This window comes from Cynoglossus semilaevis, chromosome 2 (assembly GCF_000523025.1).
Source record: "Cynoglossus semilaevis isolate Cse_v1.0 chromosome 2, Cse_v1.0, whole genome shotgun sequence".
Classification (NCBI taxonomy): Eukaryota; Metazoa; Chordata; class Actinopteri; order Pleuronectiformes; family Cynoglossidae; genus Cynoglossus; species Cynoglossus semilaevis.
The window spans coordinates 14,339,246-14,350,126 of record NC_024308.1 but is presented as its reverse complement, the minus strand read 5'-3'; the positions used below and the strand labels follow the sequence as shown (position 1 = coordinate 14,350,126).

The window sequence follows — 10,881 nt, the reverse complement described above, 5'->3', positions numbered from 1 at the left end:
CGACACCAACAAACTTTTTACATTTAAACTACATGATGAAGCGGCTTTATGTGACGCACTAATGTCAATTTTTTGGACGCTAGTGCGTTGGTTTTTTCTCGATAAAATTGTTTGTCGGTAAGTTAAATGCTAGCTTGTGTTTAGCGCTGTGGTCCAGCGTTTTCATCTCTGTGGAAACTCAATGCATAGCAGATGGCTGGTCCGGAAAAGACAAATGTTTGAAAAACCGAACGGTTAGAATGAAACCTTGAAGATGATTTTCTGGTATTCCACGTAATTTGATTTATTCAATTGTACAATCTGCTTTTCGTTCGGGTTTAATGCCATTTCATTTGAGTTGACTAAAGCCATAACATAGCATTGTTGCTTTTTTGGTAATGTCGTCAATTATGTAGTTTATTTTTTTTACGCACACATTTACAAATTTTTCCGGCATTATCGATAATCTACACTAAGGGACCTTTAAATTTGCGTCATTTCCTCTCGATGGTTTGCGCATGCGTAGCAAGCGTAGACTTTTAAAATATGATTTAATAATTAAAAGTATTTTTTTCAATCGTTTATCATTCTACTGTGTCGTCAACAGTTATCATAATGGAAAAAGAAAAGTACAGCACAACAATAAAACCCAAACATGAGTAGCAGCACACTGTCAATGAATATGGGAAACCTGAACAGTGGATGTTAGGAGTATTAGTAAGTAATTATTGTTGCTGTGTGTGGTGTTGATTGCAATCTCAATTATTATATAGGTATGATGTGTATGTATTGTAAAGAATACCACATTACACCAATGATATGTACTGTGTATATAAGCAGAACTACTATTATTATGAGGATGTTGTGTGAAGAAGTATATAAAATAATTAAAAGTGTTGTATATGAAGAATCTCAGTCGCCAAGGTCAAGGTTGAGAAGTTCTGTTAGGCAACTGGACGTGACAGTTTCTCAAGAAGACGTTTCGCCTCTCATCCAAGAGGCTTCTTAAGTTTGAACTGGTGGAGGGGAGTATAGGAGATATATACTGTGGGTGGGACAAAAATAAAGGTAGTTCAAGTCCCTCCTGTGGGGTAGGCCGCCGGGGTCATCTGGGTCGTTGTAATCCTCATCAGAATGGTTTCAGTATGTGGGTGATAGGTTGCGTCTTGGGCCACCTTTTCTGTTGAGTGAAAATGTCATGTCCAGTTGTCCGAAGGAGGTCTTCAACAGAAGAAAAGAGATATTGTTTTTCTTTTAACTGTTGTACTTGTCATTGTTTATAAATGTATGGAATTGTGACTCTCCAGTCATTTGGGCTCGAGACCTCCACTGTAAAGTAGAACAAGAGCAATAAGTGAATGATAAATGTATTTGAAGATATGTATTGATAGTTTGTTATACAAGGTAGTGGGAACTGAAGTAAACATTGTCAATTTGCTGGGGCTTATAAGAAGATACATCAAAAAACCCACACAGTAGTAGGTGTGGTTACTCTGAGTGTGTCCACTTGTCCCATTTATTTACAATGACATTTTCCTTCAGTCTGGGTGTGTCGGTCAATTTGTGCGTACTACAGACCTCTCGTAATGTGAATACACTGAGTTATGTACTTATGTATTCAGTCTCGGTGTGTCGGTTAAGCTGTCCATACTACAGACCTGTCGTAATGTGAATCCACTGACTTATGTAGTTATGTACAGAAATAGACTTTAGAATATTTAAAGTACATCTTAGGAGAAATGAGTGGTACAGTTTGAAATGAAATGGCTGTTATGGTTTTGTGTTACTTTTTAATGTTGACAGATGGCAGTCCAGTAAAGCTAAGTGACTTGACTGTCTGTGCCTTTGAGGCCTTGAAGAGAGATGACTGTGTGATGCCGTTAAAGGCTTCAAGTCAGCCACTGAGATGGAGTGGAGTAAAAATGAAATTATTATTTAATGATTGTTTTAGAGTCTGAGACGTGGACTGGCAGTTGATGATAAATGCTGTACGTAGTGTGCAATTGACTGTGTTGTATTTGCAGCTCCTTGACTTTGCTGCCATTTCTCCAATCATGGATCATGTCAGATGAAGTAGTCGCTGTGCAGTGTGTATCTTAGTAGATCATCAGTGAGCTCGAACCTTGCAATTGTGTGTGTTGCAGGTGCTTATGGGAGGTGGGCAGGAGGCCATGGAAGTGACCACAGGATTGGCAAGTTTGAGGCCAGGTGAGTTGAAGTGGTGTTTCTAGAGTATTATTGTGTGGTTGAATAAAGCATCCAGTGACTGTTGTCTTCATCGAAACAAATGAAAGAGATGAAGAAAAAATTAGCACTGAAGAAGCCATGACTTTGTTACAAACAAAGGCCTTTATGTAGTGATGACATATCTGTTTAAAGCATTGAATTTGTATTGTTGTTGATAGTGATATGTAAACATGGAGTTGTTATGAGTTTTGATTGTGCAACAGACTTTGCATTGTGTTTGTAATGTTGGCGGTGTTGTGGAAGAATATGTGGCACAGTGACGTGTTGTTGTAATATGCAGCTTCTACCAAGCTGTGTACGAGGAGGAGTTTGGCAGGAGTCAAAGGTCATCCACCCTGACAAGAAAAGGTAAATGAGACCGACACGGTTTTTGATAGTTCCAAAAATAGTTACATGGAGGGCAACTGGACAATGTTTTACCTCTACTCAAATGGCTTCTTTAGTTCAGCAGAACTGAAGAAGCCTAGTGGATGAGAAAATAAAGCTACGTTGTCCAGTTGCCCTCAATGTAACTACACTGCTCAAAAAAATAAAGGGAACACAATGTAACTCCAAGTCAATCACAGTTTTGTGAAATGAAACTGTCCACAAAACAGGAGTGGTTCTGCAGGTGGAGACCACAGACCAGTTCTCAGTTCCGATGCTTTCTGGCTGATGTTTTGGTCACTTGAACGCTGGTGGTGTTTTCATTCTAGTGGTAGCATGAGACGGAGGTTACAACCAACAGAAGTGGCTCAGGTAGTGGAGCTCATCCAGGATGGCACATAAATGCGAGCTGTGGCAAGAAGGTTTGCTCTGTGTGTCAGCATAGCGTCCAGAGCAAGGAGGCGCAACCAGGAGACATCAGGAGACGTGGATGAGGCCGTAGGAAGGGCAACAACCCAGTAGGAGGACCGCTACCTCCGCCTTTATGGAAGGAGGAAGAGGAGGAGCACTGCCAGAGCCCTGCAAAATGAGCTCCAACGGGCCACAAATGTGCACGTGTCTGCACAAACGGTCAGAAACAGACTCCACGAAGGAGTCACGGTGTTGGGTGGCATTTCTTTGGAGGGCTGCAAAGCTCTCCATGTGCTCGCCAGAGGTAGCGTGACTGCCATTAGGTACCGAGATGAGATTCTCAAACCCCCTGTGAGACCATATACTGGTGCGGTTGGCCCTGGGTTCCTCCTAATGCAAGATAATGCTAGACCTCATGTGGCTGGAGTGTGTGAGCAGTTCCTGCAACACGAAGGCATTGATGTTACGGAGTGACCAATTGCTCCAATTGAGCACGTCTGGACATCACGTCTCACTGCATCCACAAACGCCAAGTTGCACCACGGACTGTCTTGGAGTTGGCGGACGCTGTAGTCCAGGTCTGGGTGGAGATCCCATCTCATCAGGAGCATCTCCAGGCGTTGTAGGGAGGTCATTAAGGCACGTGGAGGGTACACACCCTACTGAGCCTCATTTTGACTTGTTTAAAGGATATGACATCAAAGTTTGAGTATAACTCCAAATCCAGACCTCCATGGGTTGATACATTTGATTTTCATTGATAGTTTTTGTGTGAATTTGTTGTCAGCACATTCAACTATGGAAAGAACAAAGTATTTATTAAAAAGATGTCATTCATTCAGTTTTCCCTTTATTTTTTGAGCAGTGTATGTTTGGATTAAATGACTGAGAACCTACACAGACAGCTTTTGATTGTGTTATTGCAGCTCATTGTAGTCATTAATTAACAGTGCAATGGAGGAGAAGACTTGTGAATACAGCAGCTAGGACTGTGCCAGGGAGAGTGGAGAAGCAACTATTTGAAGCAGATCCTTCAGCGTGGAGCCAGACTGGGCAGCTTCAACGTCAGCATTAAAAGGTATGAAAAGAAATGGATTTAAGCTGTTCACAGGTATTGACAAAGGAGTGAGTGACACCAACTGGACAAATCCAGTACAGGATTGATGGAAAAAGTTCAAGTGTAAAGTTTATTGAATAAATCAGCAGTTGAATGTAAAAATGTAGAAAATGATGGCTGCCTTTTTATGTTGAGAAATATTCACATGTTCCCCCATCAGGTGGAGTTTGTTAGTGCACTTAAACAAATTTGTTGTTGAGAGTTTAACATGATGTTGTGGACTATATTTATGCCACAGGAAGTTTGAATGTTGCCCTTTAAGAGTGTAATGTTTTTGTTTAGTTTGATACCGTGACAAGAATAGCCTGTGAGGAGGAGGTCCAGGAGTGTTGCCAACCAAGGGAAAGATTTTTAAGTGTAAAACCAAGAGGCTTCTTCAGTTCTAAGGGGGGAGGGGGGGGGCAGATATAAACTGTAGGTCTGAAAGACTAAAGGTACTTCTGCTCCACCCTGTTGGGTGGGGCCTTGGGGTCAAGTGTGAAAGTGTAAACAGTCATTGTGTCGTGGTCCGATCAGAAAGGTTTCAGTCATCTGCCTCTTTGTTGTGTGGAACTGAAGAGAATCTTTTGTCCCTAAAAGTGGTTTGTATGTGGGTGATAGGTTGTGTCTGAGTCCACTGCTTCTATTGACCGATGAGTGTGTGTTGTCCTTGAGGTGTATGTGAACAGCCGAGTCCTGTCCTGAGGAGTTGGGCGTCCTGTGTAGCAGTTGTTTAGTCTCACCAATGTACAAGTTAGTACACTCCTCACTGCACTGAATGGCATAAACCACGTTGTGTAGCTAGTTTGTTGGAGTGTGGTCTTTACGATGAACCAGTTTGTGTTGGTGTGTTGCCAGGTTTGAAGACAAACTGGTCACACAACCTGAATGAACACCAGACTAAAGGGGTGATTGCATGAATGATTGCACAGCCTTCAAGTTAAAGTAATGTATTGTTAAATGGACCAGACAAGTGGGTGTATGTAAACCTATGAACCTCAAGAATCTGAGGCCATTTGGGGAAATGAACTAGATAATGTGTCTTAATTTTCAGTGTGATTTGTTTTACCAGAGAGTTTCCAATTAGTCCCCGTTGGTAATGTAGTTCAAATCAGGGAAATAGGGATTTGATTTTGGGTGGTGAAATAGTCACATTGAATTTTCATATGATCCCAAATGTCTTTTTGTCTGTACACATTTTTCTGCCATTGTGGGAATCCATTGACCACGTTCCAATGTTCACACCATCCTCTATGGGCAGCTGATTCTGTTCACATGGGGCTTTGGACATAATAATGAAAGCACACATGTAGGTCATAAGGTTTGTAAGTATAGTTCCAATTGTTGTAATTAATCAGTGAACACAGATCGCCATTGTCTTACCTAATAAATATTCAAGAGTAATACCACCATAGTTATGTAAGCTTCCTCTTGTGTTCGCTTTCTGTTACCACCTGTTATATTGACCCGTGTGTTAAATTAGCGGTAAAATACACTAAAAACAATTAGCTATCATCCAATTAAAAAAATGGTAAAATGAACCTCAACAGAATCATATTAATAAATAAAAGGTATATAAATAAAAAGGACTATTACTAAGCATCAAGAAAAAGGCAAAACAGTTTTTTTTTTTATTATTTTATTTGCTCTGGTATCTCTGTTGTCAAATCTGAGGACTCTTGATATCATGCGAAAGGTCTGAAGTGACATTGTTGAGCGGAAAATATTTCTGCCTGTCGATGCGTCCCAAAGACTATCACTGGCCTCATTGCAGGATCTGTACACTCCAGCAAGAAGAAGAACACCAATACAGGCATCCAGGTATTCCTCATCAATGTCTTTCCACATGTCGCCCTGGACTTTTTTTCCTTCCAGGTTTGTCATAGCAATGATGACTCTTTTTAGTGACAATGGCATAAATAGCTCAAAACATGTCTTGATGTCACTGACTCTTGTCACAGCAAACCTTGTGATTCCAGGGGTCATTTTGATGACATTTGCAGCAGCTGCCCTGCCATGTTCATCATGAGGTATTTGTTTTGTTTTTGTGCAGGAATACTGGAAAACAAGGCAAAATGAGCATCCCCTAAAGCTCACATGATTGGGAGAGGAGCTGTCTGTCAGTGTTTTGGCTGACAGTGCACTTATGATTTAAGTTTTGGTTGTAATTATTGTTTTATAATAAGACTTTTATAACCGGGTCGAAACCGACCCGAACAACACAAAGGTCATAATTTAAACCAGAGCATTTTATAATTTAGTGAAAATTTTTTTTGTTGTTTTATGTTGTTGAAATAGAGGTTCTTGACAAAGTCAAAAAGCCTTGACGCAATAAATAAATTTACGTGTTTTGTAATGCATTTAAAACTTGGAAACAGGTCGGTGCCGAGCCGAACACCAGAGGAAGGTTAAACATTTAGAATAATTTGTTGCTTCAGTGTTTTGTCTTTTTTCTGTGTTGTGTGAATGGTGTTGCTCTGCAGGATTGTTCATCATTGATGGGTGGTCAGTGGTGGTGTAGTTTTTCTGTAGCTCTTTGTCTTTTAGAGTGAGTACGATAGGCAGCACCAGGACGACTCCTGTGACTATCAATGGACATGCAGAGAGTCGCATTGGAACTTCCAATGTACGGAAGGGGTGGCACGGTTTTGGCTTGGGTCGAGTATGTTCTGTCGTCATGATTTTGAGAGGAGAGGTTTGCAGGAGTACGGTTAGCCCAATACAGCAATCATGGTAAATGGCCGAGGATCTCCCTGCGTCACCGACGTAGAGATTTACAGCTTTTGTAATAGCTACAGCCCTTTGTAGTGGGACTTCCCCTCAACCAATTGGATCCTTTACCAAGAACCTCTGTGTCTTGCAACGTGAAAGATGAATCCAAGGTGGTCGATCAGCAATCTTTATGGCTGTAGGTGTCGTCAGCAAGAGCCGGTATGGGGCTTCCCACTTTGGAGTCGACCAACACTTTGGCGTACTGTCACGTTGCGAAGATGTAGGAGTGTCTGGCATACAGTTAGAATGTCTTTTGTGTTCAGCATCTTAGTCATATAGTCTATTAAGTCCATATTGTCAGGATTTTGTAGAAAAACTTGAAGTTCAGGTATTTTATATGGTCGTCCATGTATTATTTCAAATGGTGTCAATGCTGTTTCAACATTTGATGTGATTGTCATATAAAGTTTTACCATGTTTATGATTGTAGTCCATGGTTGTTTTGTTTCTTCCATGCATGTTGTAAGTGTTAATTTCACTGTCCAATTTGTTCTTTCCACAAGCTCTGCAGTTTGTGGATGATAAGCACAATGGTTATTTAAATTTGTTTTAATGTATTGACTTGTGTTTGATATGACTTGGTTCACGAAATGACTTGCATTGTCACTGTAAATGGTTTGTGGTATACCAAATCAATCATGGTCAATAAAATTTGACTTTTGTAACAAAAGAATTTATTGGAAAAAACATTAAAGAGTTTTTTCCAATAATTAGATTGATTTATGAAAGAAGTAAAAGGGTAAAACGTCCAAGGGGTTGAATACGTATGATAGGCACTGTATATGTGATGTAGTAGAAGCAGGACAAAAAGAGACTAAAGAGAGGACAAGTGTGTGTGGTGTTGTACAACAGGAAAGGTGTGTTTCACCGTTGAGGTCAGAGTAGGAAGAGGGCCTTGGCTGATTCAACTGTGTACCTTGACCTTGTCAGAAGAAGTTGTACCGTGGGGTTGCTGTTGTAGTGGAACGTGTTACGGAAAGGTGAAGAAAGTAGTAGTGAGCGACTGAAGGTGGTCTGTGTGAGGTGGTAGGTAAAGAGTGGAAGTAGGTGGTTGACATGAGAGTTGTGTGAAGTGGGCTGTTAGTGTTGCTACAGTTGTGGTAGGAAGTAGGAGGCGTGTTCAGTTGCGAAGGGTAAGCGGTTCCTTGGTCTGGCTCCGTTTGTCTGTGTAAGTGTGGCTGGTTGAGGTTAGAAGTACATGTTGCTGTAGTAAATGTTATGCAAAGGTCAAGGTACACAGTTGAATCAGGAACAAACTGGCACCCACAATGTGTTGGGAAGAATGATTTAGGGGGGAAAAAAGAAAAGAGAAAAAAAAGTATATATAATGTGGGATTGATTGATATGTATTTGCGGAAAAGTGCGTTTTTACCAGGTCATAAGTTTACGTACGTTTGTCTTTTTAAGGTGTAGTGCTTGGTAGCATTTCCATTAAGTGTTGTAACTTTAGCAAGGCGCTTTGGATAGCCATCAGTGAGGTTGTCACAGTTATCTTTTGGAGTTTTTAGCCAGTGTTGTCGGCAGATTTGGTGGTCTTCTGTTATGGAGATGTTTCTTCAGTTGAGTCCACAAGTTGTCGATAGGAATCAGGTTAGGGCTTTGTGAAGGCCACTCCAGTAGTTTCACCTTGTTGTGCTGAAAGCATGTTGAATGTAATGGAGCTTTATGTTTTGGATAGTTGTCCTGTTGAAAGAGCCACTTTTGAGCAAGCTGCAGAGGTTTGGCTGACTTTTCTTCCAATATTTCCAAGTATTGCTGTTATGTCATGATTACATGGATGGTTTGGAGTTTAGTAGTTCCTGATGCTGCAAAGCAACCCCACAACATCAGAGTTCCTCCACTGTGGTTGAGGGTTGGGATGGTATTGTAGGGATTAAAGGCTTCAGCCTTTTGCCAGAGAACGTATTGCTGGTCGTTATGGGCAAACAGTTGATTTTTGGTGTCATGTGACCACATGATGTTCTTTCAGAAGGCTTGATGTTTATCCTGGTGTTGTTTAGCAAAGTTCAATTGAGCTTTTCTGTGTCTCTGTTGGAGTCATGGCTTCTTTATGGCCCGGTATCATGTTAGTCCATGTCGACTGAGAGCTGTCTTCACCGTGGACACAGACATTTGTTCCTGAGGCAGCCAAATCACTGCAGAAGGCTTTGTTGGTGATGTTGGGGTTCATTTTAGCATTTCTTAACAAAAGGTTTTCATGTGTGGATGTTAAGTTCTGTTTCAAGCCAGGCACTAGGGTACATGAAGCTGTGTTTATAGGGGCGGTTCCCAAGGCCGGGTAAATGGTGAGGGTTGCGTCAGGAAGGGCGTAAAAGGTTTAGCTAAATAAAATATGCAGATCAATAAAACGATTTTCATACGGGATGGGTCGAGGGCCGGGTTAACAACGACCGCCAACAGTACAGTTGACCAACAGGGCACTGATGGAAATTGGACTTCTGTTGGTCAGAGAGAGAGAAGAAGAGGAGGGCGTTTGGTTAGGAGAAAAAGAGAAAAGATGAAGAACAGAAATAGCTGATGTGATGGAGAGAAGAAGAGTAGATATTTTGTGTGTGCAGGACAGCAGGTGGAAGGACAGTAAAGCTAGAAACATGGGAGGAGGCTACAAACTGTTTTATCATAGTACAGATGGGAAGAGAAATGGAGTAGGGGTGATCCTAAAGGAAGAACGCATAAGAAAGGTGGTGGAGGTGAAAAGAGAGTCAGACAGGTTGATGTGTGTGAAGGTAGAAGTAGAAGGAGAGAGGATTAATGTTGTTAGTGGTTATGCCCCACAGGTGGGCTGTGAGTTGGAAGAAAAGGAGAAGTTGTGGAAGGAGCTAGATTGGATGGTCAAGGGTATCCCCAGGAGAGAGAGAGTGGAGATTGGAGCAGACCTAAATGGTCATGTAGAATGAACAGCACACTAAAGGGATGATTGTATGAATGAGTGCACAGCCTTCAAGTTGAAGTAATGAAGTTGACAAGTGGGTGTATGTAAACATGTGAACCACAAGAGTCTTAGGCTATTTGGGGAAATCAGCGAAATATGTGTGTCAGGTCAGAAATAGTGATGTAGTGTATTGGCAGTATAGAGCGAAACAAACGATGTAGGATGAATGAAGTTTGGTTGTGGAAAGGGTGTGTTGTTAATGGGGTAAAATAAATAAAAGGAAGGATGGGGAGCGCGAATAGACGAGGAACTGTGCTGTGTTAGCGGAGTGAAGGAGTGAAATTTGGAATGACGTCCAGAGAGTTGGACGTAGTCAGTGATGCACAATCATGGAGAGTGTGTTTGATGTAAAGTTAGAAGAGATGAACCTTTGTTATGGAGCGAGGTGTGCAGTACCGACCGAAGAGGGGACATGTCATTTCCAAGGGCTGTTGCGGTGGTGTCCAAAGGACCGACGTAAGCACAACAGAGGGAGAGAAATGACGTGACGCTCCTGTCGTCTGAATGGTGGTACTCGATGGCGTAGCGGCTGGGCGAGCAGTGGGGCGATGAATGTTCAGTTTGCACGTGTCCTCCTGGAGGCAAAATGGTGCAAAATGACATGGTGTAATTAGTGAAGGCTTTCTGTTGTTATCAGGAAATCTGAAGGAGTTGACTGTGTATCAGTGTTTGTTGGATGAGTTTTTATTGGCTGTGTAGAGGTGAACATGAACGGACCGATGGGTGAAATGAATGTGATTGTATTAGTAATTAAAAAGAGTGGGAATAGAACAAATCAAGTGCCTCGGCTGAGTTAGTTTGTTTGTGTTGTACGATGACAGTAGTATTTGTGGAATGGTGAAGGTTGTCATGATTTCAGGATAGTTGTCAGAGGAATGTGTGCGAATGCAGTGGAGAAGCAGTTTGGTGAATGGAGGTTTGTCGTCAGGGGTGTAGACAAATGTGGTGTTAATGAAGAAAGAAGGGGGGGGTGAGGAGGAGGAAGAGAGTCAGGAAGTAAGTGTATGTGAGGAATAAATCTGTGTTAGGTGTGTGTTATATCAAGCAGAAGTAGTGTTAGAGGGGAGATAGTTAAGAA

At 41.6% G+C, this 10,881-nt stretch overlaps 1 long non-coding RNA gene across 1 annotated transcript in view; it reads left to right on the top strand.

Annotated features, from left to right (window-relative positions):
* Positions 1-10,881, top strand: part of LOC103399904 (uncharacterized) — a 12,522-nt gene continuing 1,641 nt past the window's right edge. Inside the window, exons 1-4 of the long non-coding RNA XR_523731.2 lie at positions 1-117; positions 2,124-2,187; positions 2,507-2,574; positions 3,954-4,081. This is a non-coding gene — a long non-coding RNA (uncharacterized LOC103399904). The remainder of the gene's footprint in view (positions 118-2,123; positions 2,188-2,506; positions 2,575-3,953; positions 4,082-10,881) is intronic.